Source organism: Ailuropoda melanoleuca, chromosome 10, assembly GCF_002007445.2.
Source record: "Ailuropoda melanoleuca isolate Jingjing chromosome 10, ASM200744v2, whole genome shotgun sequence".
NCBI lineage: Eukaryota > Metazoa > Chordata > Mammalia > Carnivora > Ursidae > Ailuropoda > Ailuropoda melanoleuca.
This window is the reverse complement of record NC_048227.1, coordinates 5,647,879-5,668,193: the sequence shown is the minus strand read 5'-3', so window position 1 is coordinate 5,668,193 and position 20,315 is coordinate 5,647,879. Positions and strand designations below refer to the sequence as shown.

Here is a 20,315-nt window from a genome sequence, read left to right as displayed (position 1 = left end):
AAAGACACTAACGTGACTTAAAAGACACGGGTTTAGGGGCGCCTGGGTGGCACAGCGGTTAAGCGCCTGCCTTCGGCTCAGGGCGTGATCCTGGCGTTATGGGATCGAGCCCCACATCAGGCTCCTCTGCTATGAGCCTGCTTCCTCCTCTCCCACTCCCCCTGCTTGTGTTCCCTCTCTCACTGACTGTCTCTGTCTCTGTCGAATAAATAAATAAAATCTTTAAAAAAAAAAAAAAAAAGACACGGGTTTAGTCAGAGCTGTATTTTAAAAATTAGTTATGGAGTTATTTAAAAAATGATATAAGTATTGCCCTCAACTAACTTGTTCAGTTATAACATTCTCCATTAGTGGGAGATACTCTCTTTATGATCCATAAAGCTATTCATTATTCTTATAAAGCAGTTATTTATGAATTTTTAGGTTTTTTTTGTTTTTTTTTACTTATTGTAATTTAATTATTATTCCTTCACTGTTTTAATTAACTGAGTGTGTGTGCACACAAATAATGAAGAAAATGTCTTCAAGAGCAGCTCTTCACATGAGGGGAAAAGAAATCAAACTCTTTAGCTGGGCATGAAATGATTTTTGCATGAGAATTTTAGGAATGAAATTGCAAAAACACTTCAAAATTTGGGTGCCTTTTTTGCAGGGCTCTGGCAATTTGGTAATAATTTAATGTCATGATAGGGTGTTTGCTTTGTTGTATTTTACTGAATGTCGGGGGAGTAAATTCCAGGGCAATCTTTGTTTTCGAAACACAATACATCCCTGTGGTGGTAGTACTGTCGGCCTTCTCTCCTAATTGCTCTAGCTAGAGCCGAAGACAGAAAGGAGATTGGCTTTGCAAGGAGAGGAAAGGAAATTTGACAGTTATTGAGGAGGCCAAGACTGAAGGCAGCTTTAAATTTGATTAATTCGTAATTCACTTTTGGAAATGTTTTCTGAGCATAGAGATTTCCAAGATTTCCAAAGCTTATAATTTTGGAAGTAGGAAGGAGCAGAGAGTAACAAGCTTATGTTTTTAGTGTGTAGCTTGCATTCCCTCCTCACCTTTTTTGAGCAGATTATTGGGATGCCATGTTTGCTCTACCTTTTCTTCATTCTCCTCTTGTTCTTTCCTCCACCGGTGCCCACCCCAGCCTCCCACCAGTGTGTCTGATGGGAGGTGTGCGAGTGGCCGTGGGAGTGAAACCATCTGGGGAGGGTATGTGGATAGTATCTGAGGTGTGGATAATACCGGCCCTGCCAGTGGAACGAGGCCTATCCCATTGTTTCCCGTTATTCATGGTAGCTGTGTTCTTGGAAGTCTCCAGGAACCCTGAGTTAGTGACCCCTGACCCTTTGCTCCTAAGGAATAATACAGAATTTGGTTCCTGTGAACCTCTGGTCACATTGTTGTCAGCTGAGCAATAGCATGTTTCATGTGTGCTCCTGTTTAAAGACACTGTATCTAGTATGTATTAATAATAATGGATAATAATGCTGATTCTTTAGCATCTAACTTGTGGCCAGCAGTGCTGTAAGTCATGCCTGGATGAAGCTGGTCTAATTACATGTATTTTTTCTTTCTTTTCTTTTTTTTTTTTTAAAGATTTTATTTATTTATGTGACAGAGAGATAGCCAGCGAGAGAGGGAACACAGCAGGGGGAGTGGGAGAGGAAGAAGCAGGCTCCCAGCGGAGGAGCCTGATGTGGGACTCGATCCGGAACGCCAGGATCACTCCCTGAGCCAAAGACAGATGCTTAACGACTACGCTATCCAGGCGCCCCTAATTACATGTATTTTTTCTGTGAGGCACATCATAGCCTAGGAGCGCTAGGTAGCACTTCAACACTAGGGGCTATTTTAAATAGCAAAATCACCAACAAAAAGCACAAAAATGTGGAAAGGAGTCACTAAAGAGACTGCAAAAAGCATACTCATTTGTAGCGTGAAAGTTGAAAGAAGAAGGCAGAATGTGGCCTCGTTCAGCCACAGCCAGGAGTGTGTACATTGGGTTACTCGAGTTTTTTTTTTACTCTGCGCCTGTCTGTGAATGACCAGGAAAGTGCCAGGAGTGTTGATTTGGGGGTTTAATTAATTAATTAATGAGAGAGCGTGAGCAAGCATGGGCCGGGAAGGAGCAGGGGGAGAAGGAGAGAGAGAATCTCAAGCAGACTCCTCATTTAGCACAGTCTGACTTGGGGCTTGATCTCAACGACCAGGAGATCGTGACCTGAGCCAAAAATCAAGAGTCAGATGCCCAACCAACTGAGCCACCCAGGCACCCCACAAGTAAATTTTTAAAAAGTAAATGCTATCCCCAATGTGGGGCTTGAACTTACGACCTTAAGATAGAGAGTCACATGGTGTACTGACTGAACCAGCCAGGCACTCCAGTAAATTTTACCAAGTAGGCAAATTCACAAATACAGAACTCATGACTAATGAGGACCAACTGTACTTGCACGCCTGGGATTGGGTCCTGACCCCACCATGCAATACAAGTATTGTTTTCTTTTTTCTTTTCTTTTTTTTTTTTTTAAAGATTTTTTATTTATTTATAAGACAGAGATAGAGACAGCTAGCGAGAGAGGGAACACAAGCAGGGGGAGTGGGAGAGGAAGAAGCAGGCTCATAGCAGAGGAGCCTGACGTGGGGCCCGATCCCATAACGCCGGGATCACGCCCTGAGCCGAAGGCAGACGCCCAACCGCTCTGCCACCCAGGCGCCCCAATACAAGTATTGTTTTCTTAAGCCAGTTAACCTCTCTGTGTCTGTTTTCATATTTGTAAATTGGGGATAAATATTACTTACATCAGAAGTTAGTGAATTTAAAGAGTAAAGTTGCTGTCATATTGCCACATATACAGTAAGCCCTTGATAATTAGTGGTGTTGATAGTGATTAGTAAGACAAGTTAATACTGATAGCAACTGTCTTTATCGAGTACCTATTCTGATGCTCATGGAAACCCTGAAAAATAGGAAATATCATCTCTGTGGTACCGGTGAGAAAATGGAGGCCCAGAGAGGTTGAGTACTTTGCTCCATGTTGTCCGTCTGCTAAATAGCTGAGCTGCAGTTATTGAGCCCAGGGCATGATCGTTTTAAGTGAAGAAAGATTATATACGGCATCAGGTCCCTAGTGATCCAGCTGGTATCTGTGTACATCCCGGTGATGGGTGGAGGGGGTCAGGCAAAGAGGACTGTGTTAGAAGGGCTGGAGCTTATGCTTCCTGCCCAGAGTGGGAGAAATTAGGGTGAGACAGAGCCCAGAGTGATCCACATAACAAGTCTTGGGCTGCAAAGGATAGAATTTTAACACAGATTGCGGTAGAGGCCAAGGGACGCTCCAAAGAATAGAGGCCTTAACTAGGGTTCAGCTGGCAGGAGGACCTGGGCAGGGAACACTTACATCTGAGGGAGGTGATGACTTTGAGACTCTTTGGTCATCTTTGTAGCTGTCCAAAACTGGACTTGTAAAGAATAGTACTTACAATTGCTTCTCCATGTGTACTGCTGGCCTTCGTAAGTCCTTGTGTCTGTAGGAAAGTGAGCACGTAGGGAAAGCCCGTTGTGTCTCCAGTGTTCCAGATGACTGGCTTAAGAGGTATTTTCCTCAGTCTTCTTTCAGAGATGGGTTCTTCTTTTTTTTTTTTGCATGGTTCTGGACAAGGGCTTCCCATATTCACACAGTTCGTGTTTGTAGGTGGAGTGAATTGGGAACCATCCCAGTTCTCAGAGCCCGAAGGGTCTGGTGCTTTGGTAAGTGAAGGCCTCCCAAAGGCAGTTTCCACTCTCCCCTCTGCCAGTGACATAGAGATTTTTCTGAGCCAAGGCTGAGCAGCGTGCTGTGAACGCCCAGACTCTGAGAGACACATGGAAGTTTTCTATCATTTTCTACTTGTAGTCTGCAAATGTTTTTCAGTAGACGACAGTAGGCCGTTTGAGAGGAATGCTTCATGGTGTTCTTGTGGAATGCGTATTTCTTACATCTGGTTCAAGTTTGGTGGGAATGCACTGCATAAATTTCAAATCGTGCTTGTATTTAGCGTCCATATAAATAAGTGAATAAGCAGTCAAAAGCTGGGGTGGTATTTTGGGGATATGTTTTTCTTCGTGGATCCCCAAGAAGCTTGTCCACTGAGGTTATTATGTCTATACAGTCAGTACTATTATAGATTTGGAGCGGGGGCCAGCAGGCTTCTTCCGAAAGGCCCAGAGAGTAAATATTTTATGCTTTGTGGGCCATATGGTCTTTGTCACAACTCTTCAGTTCTGCCATTGTAGCCACAGACACTGAGTGAACAGACGAGCGTGGCTGTGTTCCATGTAAACTTTATTTACAAAAACAGGCAGGAGGCCCATTTATAAAATTTGGCCCAGGAGCCATCGTTAGCCAATCCCTGGTCTACAGCAAAGCTCCTACTTTAAGACCTTCGTAATTTCTTTGTAGGGTTAAACCCTAGCAGAATTTTGTGTGTGCAGCATTTGATTTATCTATTTTTATTTTTATTTTATGTGTGTGTGTGCACATTTTAAAATTTGCATTGTAACCTTGGGCAGTGAAAATAAAGTTATACAGAAAACCTGTCATCTCTTACGAATCTTGCTGATTCTGATACCGAGATATTAAGTTGGGGCTCGAACTCACAACTGTGAGATCAAGACCTGAGGTGATATCAAGAGTCCGACCAGTTAACCGACTGAACCACTCCAGTCGCCCCACCAAGATATTAGGTCTATTGAAATTTTTTGTTGGTGGTAGGAAAGGAAAATTGAAATTAAATACCAGGAAATACCAGGAACTGTAACCGCTTACTCACATTTCACTAGTTTTTCTTCTGTTACAAATTGTGCATTTAAGGATAAACTTTGAGGGTATTTAATATCTCAGGACAGAAGGCAGAGGTTGCTAATTAATTTTCCCCCTAAAATGCAGTGTATTCTCTTTCCCCTTTTCTGTCTTTCCCTTTCCTACATGTCTCACATGTTGGGTTAGAGAAGCTGACTGTAAGAGGCTTGGATTTATGTGGGAAGACGAGATGGGGGAGGGGGGTCCGGTGGGGGGTGGTCCTGACAGCATGCTGGAGCAGCTAGCTGTAAGCTGCAGGAAAGGGGGGGCAGGCTGAGTGCTCTCAAGCCCTGAGCAACATGTTTAACCCCGATGGTTGGTCCATCGTGATGAATGAGTGCAAGATCCATTTTGTAAGAGCTTTGTTGTAATGCCCCCTTCTCAGAACATCTGAGATAACACCCGCACCAAGTGCTCTTGGCCACAGAGGGGTCACGTGTTTGTCTGCTGGGAAAAATTACACGCTCGAGAAGCATCAACTATTATCCACCTGGCTTCCACCACCTCTTTCTAAACTGACGGTAATTTATATTCACGAATATCTTTTTTGTAGTTGCCGTCTTCATAAATTCGTGGTTGTGGTTTTTTTTTTCTTCTCAGGAAGTAAGCTCTTTTCTTTTAAATTGCGTCCTGTGAAGGCCAGTGTCCTTTAAGCATTTGTGGTAATATTATACTATGAAGAATGAGACCTTTCCTACCACACACACGATCTATTTGGAAATTTAAACTGAGCAGAAGATAGTAGTGTGATAAAAAGATCCATGTAGGTGGGTTTACAGAAGAGTTAACCTAAAATCTTATTACGGGTGAGTAACAGGCTGAACACGTGGACTTCCGTGTCAGCGCAAGCATCAGGTTGTTCAGGGGATCTGTGCTAGTTTACTTTCCAATGTGACTTTCACGAATAGTGTAGAATTCTGGAAGGTTTTGAAGACCAAAAACCCCAACGAATTGTACTTAGAAGAGTCACTTTGTTATCAATGTCTTGATCCTCCCTGCGAAATGCAAGCATTTGGCACGTGGATCCTGGGATACGCCTCCCTCCCCCCGGCCCGCCCCATCTGATTCCTGACCCGACTTCCTCTTCAGAAACCCAAAGCCCACCCGCCCTTTGAAATTCAGCTTGTCGCCCCCAGAGAAACAAGCAAACACAACCTAAGCATTCCCGCGATAATACTGTTTCTCTGAATTCTGGTAGTCTGTCTGTAGAGCTCATTTGGAAGTTTGATTCCATATGGCAATGTTTGTGGAGTGAGATGTTAGTCTTAGATTTACCTCTGCCGTGGGTCCTACTTTCCATGAGTTTAAAATCTGTTTGGAGACTTATGTAAGTAACTAATAAAAAGTGTGACTTCAGGGCACCTGGGTGGCTCAGTCAGTTAAGTGGCTGCCTTTGGTTCAGGTCAAGGTCATGATCTCTGGGTCCTGGGATTGGCCCCTGCTTAGAGGGGAGTCTGCTCCTCCCTTCTCTGCACCTTCTCCTCCCCACCCCTCGTGTTCTTTCTCTCTGTCTCAAATAAAGACATTAAATCTAAAAAAACCCTGTGACTTCACAGGGCCCTGCAGGATAGGGGAAGGGAGGCTTGAACTAGGCTGAGAAGCACAGATCTGGATGATGAAGAGGAGGCGGAGGGGCTGGTGGGAGGGACCCCAGCAAAGGAGTTGGGGGGTGGGGAGGGAATGCATGAGCCAAATCTAGGAGTGACCAGAGAGGAAGAGTTGGTGGGTGATAAGACCAGAAAGTGAGAGGGACAGGATTCTGGAATCCAGTTTTTAAGTGCTTAGCTGCTAGGAGTTTATACTTTTCCTCCCTCTCTCTTTATTTTTGGGCAGAGGGGTGTCGGTCAGGGAGAAACTTACACTTCACTTTGGAAGTGGGATTAAGCTCAGAGGTTTATGTGTAGGGCAGTTTACGTAATGAAGAGTGTTCTGTTCACTTACCCAACAAATAATTATTTCATGATTAAAATGAATTAGAGAAAAGAGATGCCAGAGCCTATTGTAATAATCGAGACATGAGCCAAGAGTCGCCTGCAGTTGAGCAGTGGTGCTGGGACCGCAAAGAATGGATTTAAGATACTACAAAAGACGAATTGATATGACTTTGATGAGTAATTGAATGTGGGTTGGCAAAAGTAAGCGGCTTTGCACTATTGTTTGGTTTTCTTGTTGATGCGTTTTGTTTCTCGAGTTAAACTGTAAACTTTTGGAACAGACTACATCTTCTACTCCTTTTGTCGTAGGTGGCCAATATCTCTTTATTCCTGTTAGAGAATTTATGTAACACGTATTATTCTCCACAGCATGCATGACATTTTAAACAATGGCCTGTAACTCACTAACAAGATAAAGCTAAGGCCGAAGGGTTTGTCTTATGAAAAACCAGTATTAACTTAGTCTTTAAACTACTATTGTATTTTATATTTTAATTAGGATATAATGATCATACCATAAATTTTACCCTTTAGAGTGTACAATTCAGTGTTTTTAGGATGCTCACAGAGTTGCACGATCATAACCAGCTCATTTCAGGGTATTTTCATCACCCCCAAAGCAAACTCCGCATACTTGGACAATCAGACCCTATTCACTTTACCCTCAGCCCCTAGAGCCACTAACCGCTTATTTATCACAGTTCTAAAGGCTGGAAAGTCCAAGATCAAGGTGTTGGCAGACTCATTGCTTGGTGAGAATGGCTTCCTGGTTCATAGATGGCATCTTCTTGCCATGTCCTCACTTGGCTGAAGGGGTGTGGGAGCTGTCTCGGATCCTTTATTTATGTATGTATGTATTTATTTGAGAGAGAGAGAGAGAGAGGAGGAACAGAGGGAGAGGGACCGGAGGACTCTGCGCTGAGCATGGAGCCAGACGTGGGGCTCCATCCCACGACCCTGAGATCATGACCAGAGTTGAAATCAAGAGTTGGCCACTTAACCGAGGGAGCCACCCAGTTTCCCCTGGGATCCCTTTATAAAGCCCTAATCCCATTCAGGAGGGTTCCACCCCATGACCTAATCACAATCACATCTGAAAGGCGCCACCTCCAAATACCATCGCATTGGGAATTACGATTTAACATATGAATTTTGAGGGACAACAAACATTCAGTCTATAGTAATAGACTTGCCTATTTTGGACAGTTCATATAAATGGAATCATGCAGTCTGTAGCCCTTTGTGTCTGGCTTCATTCACTTGGGATAATATGTTCAAGGCACATCCATGCTGTAGCATTTATCATATATCTGTATTACTTTTTGTAGCTGAATAATATTCCGTTGTATAGATATACCACATTTTATTTATTCATCGATGGTAAACAGTTGCGTTGTGTCTACTTTTTGGCTGTTGTGAATAATGCTGCTATGAACATCTATGTACAAGGTTCTGTTTTCAGTTCTCTTGAGTATACTTAGGAGTGGGTTACTGGTTCATACGGCAACTGCACGCATAACATCTTGAGGACCTGCCAAACTGTTTTCCAAAGTGACTCCACCATTTCTCATTCCCAACAGGGTTGTTTTTTCTACATCCTTGTCAACACTTGCATTTGTCCACCTTCTTCATTTTAGCCATCCCAGTGGGTATGAAGTGGTATCTCCTTGTAGTTTTTATTTGCATCTCCCTGATGATAGCTTGTGATGCTGAGCATCTTTTTGGACTTACTGGTCATTTGTATATATTCTTCAAAGAAATATCTAATCAGGTCATTTGGCCATACCTTAATTGGGTTGTCTTTTATTGTCAATTTATAAGAGTTCTATATAAATTCTGGATTCAAGTCCTTTACCAGATTTTGCAAATATGTGATTTATAAATATCTTCTCCCATTCTGTAGTTTGTCTTTTCACTTTCTTGATAGTGTCTTTTGAAACAGAAAAATTTTTAATTTTGAAGTTCAATTTATATACTTTTTTCTTTTGCTGCTTATACTTTTGATGCTGCATATAAGAAATCACTGCCTAGTCCCAGGTCATGAAGATTTATGCCTACAGTTTCTTCTAATTTTTTTTTTAAAGATTTTATTTATTTGACAGAGACACAGTGAGAGAGGGAACACAAGCAGGGGGAGTGGGAGAGACAGAAGCAGGCTACCTGCTGAGCAGGGAGCCCAACGCTAGGACCCTGGGGTCATGACCTGAGCCAAAGGCAGATGCTTAACAACTGAGCCACCCAGGTGCCCCTAATGTTTGCATAAGGTGTGAGGTAGGGGGTCCAGCTTCATTCTTTTTCCTGTGCATATCCAGTTGTCCCAGCACCATTTGTTGAAAAGACTATTCTCTTCTCATTGAACTGGCTTGATGCCACTAGTAATTTTAATTTTCATAAGTTTGACAAATGCATGAAAGAAGATGCAGACATCTACCATTTTAACAGATGAACTTTAAGTAAAATTTATTGTTTATTGGGTTTGAATTTTACAGAGGTTGCCTAAATTAGTGGTGATTGTAAATTTGGAGAGTATTGGGACTTTTTCAAGCAATACTGTGGGAACTATCGATAGTGTCATGAAACCTATGGTCCTTTCCAAAGCCATAGTATTTGGAGCCAGGTGATGTCTTGCCACCTACCTCCTTGTGTTTATGGATTGGCTTGGTGATACCCTTGATGTCTTCTGATAACTCTGATATGCATCAATAAGGGTAACTTCAAAGAATTTGTGTATGGAATTTTCACCAGTTCAGTAGGAGTTCGGGGACTCTTAGGGCTCCATTGGTGGCCAGTTCAGGCTACATGCAAGCTACAGGTGGTTGGTACCGATGGTGGCTAGGTTTGCTGTGGTTTGCACCCTTAGGAACTGGGCACTTGCATGCACGACAGCAGACACAAATCTCCCTGAGCTCCCATGCCTCTTTAACCCCAAACTAACCCAATAAAGCATACAGCCCAGGTACAAGCCTCGTCCAGATTTAGTCATTTAACAGATTTGTGGCTGCTGTGGTGGTTGCGAGTCCCCATTTCCTAAGGGTGCAACCCTTAGCGTGCAAGCCTGTGTTCTCCTGCATAGTTCCCAGTGCACCGTGTGTCACCCACCTGATAATTGATGCTTTCCACTAAACAGAAAGGCTACCTGTGGTCTTTTATGTGGCAGATAAGAATTTTCATTAAAGCTACTTTAAATATTAAGTGGTATTACTCCCAAGGTGAGGAGCGATACGGCTACTCCAAATAACTTTGATACATTTAAGCCCCGGGCGCCTGGGTGACTCAGTCAGAAGAGCATGTGACTTTTGGTTTTGGGGGTGTGAGTTCGAGCCCCACATGGGGCATAGAGATTAAAAATCTTTGCTTAAAAAAAAAAGTAAAAAAAAATACTTAAGCCCTATTTTGTAAGATATAAAAATGTGAAAAATAAAAAATAATGCAGGGGCCACAGACAGGGAGAAAATATTTTCAGAAGATATATTTGATAAAGGACTGTTAATCCACAATTTACAAAGAATTCTTAAAACTCAACAATAAGAAGACAAGCCAATTAAAAAATGGGCAAAAGACCTGAACAAACATCTCACCAAAGATATACAGATGGCAAATAGGCATATGAAAAGATCCTCCACATCATTTGTCACCAGGGAATGCAGATTAAAACAGCAGTGAAATACCACCACACACCTGTTAAAATGGCCACAATCCAAAACACTGACAACACCAAGGGCAGACGAGGATGTGGAGCAATAGGAACTTTCATTCATTGCTGGTGGGAGTGTAAAATGGTACGTCTACTCTGGAAGATTGCTTAACAGTTTCTTATAGCACCAAACACTCTTATCATATGATCCAGTCCTCCTGCTCCTTGATATTTAACCAAAGAAGTTGAGAACTTATGTCCACACAAAAACTTGCCACACATGTCTGTAGCAGCCCTGTTCCTAATTGCTGAAACTTGGAAGCGACTGTGATACATCCAGACAATGGGATATTATTCGCCACTAAAAAGAAATGAGCTATCAAATCATGAAAAGACAGGGAGGAACCGTATATGCCTGTGAGTGAAAGAGGTCAATCTGAAAAAGCTACATACTGTATGATTCCAACTATGTGACATTCTGAAAAAGGTGAAACTGTAGGAAAAAAGATCAGTGGTGACCAGGAGTTAGCAGGGAGGGAGGAATGAATAGGCAACACACAGGAATTTTAGGACAGTGAAACTATTCTGTGTGCTACGACAATGGTGGATACATGTCATTGTACGTTTGTCGAAACCCACAGCATGTAGAACACTAAGAATGAAGCCTGATGTACAGTGTGGACTTTGGCTGATAGTGATGTGTCAGTGTACGTTCATCAGTTGTAACCAGTACAGCGATCTGGTGGGGGACTGGATAGTGGGGGGAGGGTGTGTGGTGTGTGGGGGCAGGGAGGATATGGGAAATCTCTGTACTTTGCACTCAGTTTTGCTGCGAACGTAAAACTGCTCTAAAAAATAAAGTCTCCTTCCAAAATGCAATTCAAGGTAGTGTGGATTTATGTGTCAAACGCAGGAAGTACTTCAGAAGTTCAGAGAGAGGAGAAATCACTGTCAATTATCAGGGAAGGGATTGCATTTCAGCTATAACCCAAGAAAGAATAGAATTTCAGTCACCAGACAGGGGTTCAGTGTGTGTAGCCTCGGGCAAGTAGTCCTTCGGACCCTTTGTTTCGTCATAGGGTTTGTGGAAGGATTTTAGGAGATAACATAGGTGAAATGCTTCTGGTGGAGTCTAGCATAGAGTAGGAAGTGGGGTTCTTCAACAAGTACTGTTTTTTTTTTTTTAAGATTTTATTTATCTATTTGACAGAGAGAGAGGGAGAGAGCGAGAGAGAGCACAAGCAGGGGGAGCAGGAGAGGAAGAAGCAGGTTCCCCGCTGAGCAGGGAGCCCGATGTGGGGCTCGATCCCAGGACCCTGGGATGATGACCTGAGCCAAAGGCAGACGCTTCACCTACTGAGCCACCCATGCGCCCTGGCAAGTGCTGATTGAGCACCGACTGTGTGCATGCACTGTAGTTAAGCCCACATTCTAGCTCAAGAAGCATTGGTTCGATATCATAGAGGACAGCATGTGACGTGAAGAAAGACCCAGAGGTAAAAAATTGCTCTGCTGTCTACAAACAGTTAAACGAACCGTAAGTTGGGTAAGAAAGTTGGCAAAGTAGATCAAGAGAAACTGTATTTTGTGTTTTGAACCCAAAGAAAGCAGTTTGTAGGTGGCGGAGACCCTTCAGGCATTATCAAAAAGGATTCTGATAATGCTATAAGAATAATTGGGTTTGAATCAACAGAGGAAGCAGGGATTTTTTTTTTTTTTAAGATTTTATTTATTTATTTGACAGAGATAGAGACAGTCAGTGAGAGAGGGGACACAAGCAGGGGGAGTGGGAGAGGAAGAAGCAGGCTCATAGCAGAAGAGCCTGATGTGGGGCTCGATCCCACAACGCCGGGATCACGCCCTGAGCCGAAGGCAGACGCCTAACCGCTGTGCCACCCAGGCGCCCCGGAAGCAGGGATTTTAATTGAGAGGCTATTCCAACAATTTTGAAATCATCACAGCCATCATTAGGTCGTTTGCTTAATGGGCAGGTTACATCCTTGTCACTCTAAAATGTACCTGATCAGCAGTAGAAGAGTAAACAGTGGAAGTTTTCTTTTTCCCCTTCCCCTAGTTTAAGATCATGGCAGTCACGCCAGGCTTTGTTTGAGACCGATTTAATAGGAGTTAATGTTTCCAAGCAAATTGCCAGTGTGCTAACAATGTCTTTGACGTTGGCCTGGGGAAGTGGAACGTCTTTCCTTTGCTATAAATGGAGGAGTCCAACGTGCTAAGAGTTTGTTCATCTACCTGATAGGGTTTGTTCTCTCTCTCATCTTTACTGAGATATAATCCACAGACTATAAAATCCACCCGTCTAAATATATCATTCAGTGGTCTTAAGTATACTCACAGAGTTGTGCAACCATCACAGCAGTCCATTGTAGAACATTCTCTCCACCCCTGAAAAGAAACCTCATTACCCCTTAGCTGTCATCCTCACCTTCCTATGCAACCACGCATCTGCGGGAAAAGAAATTTAAAAACCACTCCCTTTAAAGTAGCATAAACAGTTTAGCAAGAAATTCAACAATAGGAGTGCGAGACTTGTATGCTGAAAACTACAAGACATTGCGGAAAGGAACTGAAGAAGACCTAAGTAAATGGAAAAACGTCCTATGTTTATAAACAGGAAGACCTAAGACAGGAGTGCTCCCCAGATTCCTCCACAGACGCCACATCTCGCCAAATCCCAAGAGGCTTTATTTGCAGAATTTGACAAGCTGATTGTAAAATTTGTGGAAATGCAAGAGATCCAGAATAATCAAAACAGCCTTGAAAAACTAGGACAGAGTTGGAAATACTTCCCAACTTCAAAACGTTCTACCAAGCGATGGTAATCAAGATGGAATGTTACCCACGATAAGTACAGACATACGTAGGTCAATGGAATGGGACTGAGAGTCCAGAAATCTACACATTGATAGTGGACTGATTCTTGATGGTGATGTCAAGACCATTAGATGGGATGAAAGAAGGGTCTTTTCAACAAATGGTGCTGGGACAACTAATAAGAGGTGGTAAGGAAGCAGAGAAATTAGAACCTTTATGCGCGGCTGGTGGGTGTATAAAATTGTGCGGCCACTTTGGAAAACAATTTGGCAGTTCCTCAAAACGTTGAACATAGAGTTACTCTGTGACCCTGCAATGCTCCCCCTACGTATAGACCCAAGAAACTTGAACATGTAGGTCTGTATAAAACCTTGTTAGACAAACGTGCATCAACAGCATTGTTAGGGCAGCCCAAACAACTCCTGAAATGTGGTAATAACCAAAATGTCTGTTCTCTGATGACCTCTGGTGACCAGATAAGCAGAAGACGCTATAGCCATACGGCTGCATGTTACCTGACCATGGAAAGGAGTAAAGTACTGACGCCTGCTGCAACGTGAACGAACCTTGCAGGATGAAATGTTGAACATTTTGCTGAATGAAAGAAACCAGTCAGAAAACGTCACACATGGGGCGCCTGAGTGGCTCAGTCGGTGGAGCGTGCGGTTCTTGATCTTGGGGTTGTGAGTTCGAGCCCCACGTTGGGTGTGGAGCCTACTTTAAAAAAAAAATAAATAAAATGTTACATATGTGTGATTCCGTTGATGTAACATGTCCAGCATAGGCAAATCCATAGAGACAGCAGGTCAGTGGTTGCTGGGGGCTGGGGAAAAGGGGATTGGGGAGTGGCCACTCATGGGTGTAGGGCTTCTTTGGGGGATGATTAAAGCGTTGTGAAATTAAATGGTCGTGGTTGTATGGCGGAATATACTAAAACCTACTGAATTGTATTCACATTTTATTTTATTTATTTTATTTTATTTTTAAAGATTTTATTTATTTATCTGACAGAGAGAGACAGCCAGCGAGAGAGGGAACACAAGCAGGGGGAGTGGGAGAGGAAGAAGCAGGCTCATAGTGGAGGAGCCTGATGTGGGGCTCAATCCCATAATGCCGGGATCACGCCCTGAGCCGAAGGCAGACGCTTAACCGCTGTGCCACCCAGGCGCCCCTGTATTCACATTTTAAAAGTACGAGTTTCATGGCTTGTGAATCCTGTCTTAACAGGGTGGTGTATTTTAAAACGTACGCTCAATGAGATACCACTACTTTACAATTTTTTCCCCATTCTCTAGTTAGAAGCAAGAGTTCCCTTTTTATTTTAAGTCATGTTTGTTTGCTTTTTTAAAAATACAGGTTTCTCTGGAGTAGTCTGGCTTCCTTGTGTTGTCTGTCAATTTGTCACCATAATTATACCTTTTCAAAACCTGGTGTCTCAGAGTCTGGTGCCGTGTAGAGCCGGGCCTTCCGGGTCAGACAGATTCCAGATTTTCCTCCTATAGGCTCTGTGGTCTTGGGCAAATAACTGAAGCTCACCTAAGCTTGGTTTCCTTATCTGCTGTGAATACTAGGTAAAGTATAATCTGTAGAGTGCTATTAATAGCGTTTGGCACAGAGTAAGCTCACTAAATATCAGAAATTGTTGTTAGTTTTATAGTTAATAATTATTAAATCTACCCCTAGATGTGTGTCCACACCAGGGACATTGCTTCCTACAAAATCAAACCTAGAAACTTTTTAATTTTTTTTTAAACCTGGAAACTTTTTTGAAAAAGTGATCTTATCATGTTTATTTTCCCCCTGGTTTAAAAGGAAGATAAATGGCGGGGGTGGGGTGGGGGGGCAGCACCAATAATAGTTTAATGGTCTCCTAGCTGTTAAAAGGGTAGTCTCAAAAGTTCTTCTAATCCAAGTTTCTACATATACTATGAGGTTATTCTCCAGATGTTAAATGAATTTCTGGTCTCTTTCACATTTTTCTTCTTCTCTCTCGTGTGTCTATTGTCTCTTCATTTTTCTCTTTTTTTCTGGGACCTATGAGATGTATTTGTTTTTTAAAGCAATATATAAATAAATATATCCTTCTTCTGGAAGAATGTACATGTCAGGCTAAAGGCCCCCTAGTCCGCCAGTTCCGAGCCTGGGGTTCTCCCCATACCACCCTCAGGTTGCCATGAATTACTTTGCGTTCATGTTAATTGTGAGTTGGTGGGGGCTGTTTTCCACATGGTCGTTCAGTGATCCAGGTGGATAGGGGTTCTGCTGGTCCGTGGTCTCATGGAGGCACAGAGATCTCTTAGCAGCTCTTCTGTACTTTGGCCTGGAAGAGAGACACACCACAGTCACACGGTCCCGGCCAACTCGAGGGAGCAGAGAAGTGTGGTCTTCCCTCCGTCGTGAGGGAGAGGAGGACTAGATGTGGGGAGTATTAGGGATGTCTGTTACAGTCTGTCATTTTCTTTGCTCATAGTTTCTGGTTTGATGTCAGCCTCATGAAATCAGTTGGAGTGGCTTCCCTTGTTATTTGTAAGGTGGGAATTATCCATACCTTGAAATCTTGGTAGAATTCTCCCATAAAGCCGTCTGGGCTTGATGCCTTGTTCTTGTGGGCAGATTTTCAATGACATTTCAACTAACTAGGGTTAATGGTCAGGGTTTTGAAGCCCGTTTTGGCAACTTATATATTCCTAGAAAAGTTTTCATTTTAGCCATTGGTTTAATTACTCCTGTGGTGTACCGTTGTGATTTGTAAGACTATTCTTCCGCTTTTATCTCCTCCTTTTGTCTTTGCCTGGGTTATGTATGCTGCCGTTCTTTTTTCTTGAGCTTACTTTAAACAGATTTGTTCATTAAAAAAAAAAAAGACTATTTAAAAGAACTGGCTTCTGGTTTTTTTGGCAACTCTCCTGTTTTCTTTTTTAATTAGTGTGCACTGTTATTTTTTATTAATTCCTTCTTTTCGCTGCCTTTGGATTATTTATCTTTTTTGAATTGGAAGCTTAGTTCATATATTTTCCGTCTTTCTGGATTTTTAATGAGTGAAGTTAAGCCTATGCATTTTATAGTATTTTTTGTTTTCATTTGATTGTAAATAGGTTCTCATTTCCACTTTGACCACAAGGGCTATTTAAAAATAGGTTTTAAATTTTCCAGATGTGTGGATTTGTTTAGGCTACATATTTGGTATGAATGTTCTATTACATTATTGAATGAATGTGGACTGTTTATCAACTTGGGGAATTTAAGTTTCCTTTGTAGCTTAGAACACAGTCTGCTTTTCTAAATTCCATGTGTGTTTGTAAAGAATGTGTGTTCTCTGTTTTAGGAGGAAAACAATTTTATTGAGTTTATTTTCTCTTTCATGATGTGACTTCCTGTAAACGTTTAGTGATTCTTAGTTATGTATTTTTGCAGCTGGGCTTTCCCGCTTCTCAGTCAAGGTGCGAGAGGGATGGAGGGATGAGGGGGAGATGTGCTGCAGGCGGGGCTGTTACTCTGTGCACTGGATGAGCCCTGAACTTGAGTCACCCGTTCCCTGCCGACGCACCGTCCTGTGTCCCAGAGCCACGTGCTGCAGTCAGTCTTGCAGCTGGAGGCCAAGCCTGGCCCTGGGTGGTTGGCTCCCACTGGACCGTGTGCACGCCTGACGGGAGCCTTGATGCACCCGCCAGCCACAGTGGCTCGTCATATCCTTGCCTGAGATGCCACGATGTTGGTTCCACCTTCCGTGGTCACAGTTGCCTGCATGTGGCTGTGTCCTCTGTTTACAGCTAAGGTTTCCCTCTTTTTCTTGCTTGTTCTCCATCTTTTAGAGGTTCCTTTAATTTGTGAGCAGAGCTATGGGTGTATGTGTCTTAACTATCTATTTCCTCTTGGTTTTGGAGGAAGGGGCAGATAGCAGCATGTGTTCCATCTGTCAGTCTGGAAACCTAATAACATGTCAGTTTTATTCAAGTTGGAAGTGTGGTGGGATTCTTTCACTTTACTTTTTTTTTTTTTTTTGAGCATTTTCTTACCTCTGTCATTACAAGGTATTCACCTTATGTATTATGTGCCCCTGTCCTAGAAGCATACATTTCTCCATGGAGCACTTTTTTCTTTTAATGGCTGATGATATTAGAGATGGTGACTTTTTCCAATTAAATATATTGATGATCTTCTCATGTCATTGTAGATTCCTGTACCACACTATGACTTGTTTTTACTTTTAAAATAGCCTTTATTGAAATATAATTTACCTATAATAAAATGCTCTCTTTTTAAGTGTATAGTTCAGTGAGTTATAACAAATGTATGGCACTCTTATAACCACCACGCAACTCACAATCTATAACCTTTCCATCATTCCAGAAAGTTCCTGATGACCTTTTGCAGCTAGTTTGCCTACCTAACTCCTGGACCCACTCACCCAGTGATTTGCTTTTTATATTGATCAATTTTGCCTATTCTAAAGCTTCATATACATGTAGTCATATAGCATATACTCTTAAGTGTTGCTTTTCCTTTTTTTTTTTTAAAGATGTTATTTATTTATTTGAGGGAGAGTGAGTGAGAGAGAGCACGAGCAGGGGCAGAGGAAGAGGGATTCAGGTGGGGCTCGATCCCAGGACCCCAGGATCATGACCTGAGCCAAAGACAGACGCTTAACCGACTGAGCCACCCAGGCACCCTACTCCTAAGCGTTTCTTAATGCTTCTAAGATTTATCCATATTTTGCTTGTATCAGTAATTCATTCTTTTTAATGAATATACTACCATTTATCCATTCACTAGTTGATGGATATTGGGTTATCATTTTAGGCTATTATGAATAAAGCTGTTGTCAGCTTTCAGACACACCCTTTTGTGGCTATTATGTTTTCATTTGGAAAAGAATCTGGGAGTGGAATTGCTAGGCCATGGGGTACATGTCTCCTAAAGAGTGCTCCAAAGTGGCTGTTCTGATTTCTGCTTCCACCAGTGACATATGAGAGTAGTGCCTCCATGTCCTCACCAACCCATAGTATTGTCAGTCTTCTTAATTTTAGCTGTTTTAGTGGGTGTGTAGTGACACCTTATTGTAGTTTTCATGTGCGTTTCATGTGCGTTTCACTGATCATTAGTGATGCTGACCCCGTTTCATTGTGTTTACTGGCCATTTGATATATTCTTCAGCGAAGTGTCCCAGTTTTCTTTGCCCGGTTTTAAGTTGGACTGTTTTTCTTTTGATTATTTCATTGTAAGAGTTCTTTATATATTCTGCATACAAATCTTTTGTCAGATATATGTATGATGAAGATTTTTCCCCAACTGGGGGATAATGCCTTTTACTTTTCTTAATGGTACCTGATGTTTAAGTCTGTGCTCCATTTCAAGTCTGTTTTTGCGTGTGATGTGAGACAAGATTTGAAGCTTTTTTATTTTTACCCTGAGGATATCCCATTTATTTTAACTGGATATCCCATTTTCCAGGCGGGAAAAGACTATCTTTTTTTCCCCCCTTATTGAATTATCTTGGCATCTTTGATCCAAATCAGTTGATCTCATACCTGTGGGTCTATATTTGGACTTTCTATTCTGTTCCATTGATTTGTATGATTGATTTATAAATATTTAAGCGTATAGCTCGCTGAATTCTCACAAACTAAACAAACAGGTGTCACCAGCGCCCAAGTCAGGAGGCAGAGTCCGGCCAGTTCCCCAGACGCCTTCTCATGATCCCTTCCAGTCCCTATCTTGTCTCTGTTAAGGTTAATCACACTTGACTTCAACAGTATATATTAGTTCTGTCTGGTTTTGTGCTTTGTATAAATGGTGTTATATAACTTATATTGTCTATGTTACATAACGTATATTATATCTTTCATTCAATATCATCTCAATTTGTGAGATTCCTTCCTAACTTCGTGTGTAGTTGGCTTGTTTCTCTTACTGCTATATAATATTCCATCTTGTGAATACTACAGCTTCTTCATTCATTTACTGTTAATGGGTGTCTTGTTGGTTCTCGGCCTTTGGCTCTTGCTTACTGCGGCTATAACCATTCTGTGTGGTGAACGTATGTATGTGTATGCATTTCTGTTGATTATGTACCTAAGGGTGGACTTGCTGGGTCTTTTTTTTTTTGGAGAGAGAGTGAGAGCGGGGTGGCGGGAAGGAGAGGAAGAGAGAATCTTAAGCAGGTTCCATGCTCAGTGTGGAGCCTGATGCAGGGCTCGATCTCACGACTCTGCGATCATGACCTGAGCCAAAAGCAAGAGTCAGACACTTAACTGACTGAGCCACCCAAGTGCCCCTGATTTATTTCCTTCTTTCTTTCTTTCTTTCTTTCTTTCTTTCTTTCTTTCTTTCTTTCCTTTTCTTTTCTTTTCTTTTCTTTTCTTTTCTTTTCTTTTCTTTTCTTTTCTTTTTAAATGATCTTATGAATCCAGTGTTGGCCACATTGATTTGAACTTTTTGATGTTGTAACAGATTGTTTCCTTCTTCGCACTCTGTTGTCTTAATGAAGGAGCGTAATTCAGTGAACTGTGTGGCTTTCATTCATGCCTGGCTCAAGTTCTTGTCTCCATCACTAACTTTGCTGGGTCACTTTGAGCAAGTTGCTCAATCTCCTGAGCTTTTCTTTTTCTTGACTAAATCAAGCATAATGATTTTGCTCTGACTTACCCTGTGATGCGAATAATGATTAGCTAAGTAATTATAAAAGATTTTATGATAAAATCATGCAGAATAATACCTTTAAATACTTCAGTGCTATAGAAATTGGTGCTGTAAAATGATAAATAGGAAAGAAATTATAAGGGACTTTGTTCTAGAAGATTATGGGTTTTTTATAACCGGGCATGGGGATATTTGCAATGGGTTACCTTGCTCACTTTTCAGTTTTCTCTTGACCCTTATACGCATCAAATTAATAAAGCCTCATTTGTCAGCTTAGTAACTGAAGGAGAGAAAATGCTCAGAGAACTTTCTCCTGCTATTATTTGTTAATTATTACTCCCCCTCCCCCATGCCTGTTTGTTTTATGTCTGGTCCAATAATCAGGCTGTAGACTAATTTGCTTACTTCTAGCTTTCTTCCCCCTAAGTCCCTCAATT

At 42.0% G+C, this 20,315-nt stretch overlaps 1 protein-coding gene across 1 annotated transcript in view; it reads left to right on the top strand.

Moving 5' to 3' along the window:
* SMURF1 (SMAD specific E3 ubiquitin protein ligase 1) overlaps positions 1–20,315 on the top strand; it is a 68,412-nt gene that overhangs the window by 6,257 nt on the left and 41,840 nt on the right. The gene's annotated exons all lie outside the window — the stretch shown is intronic.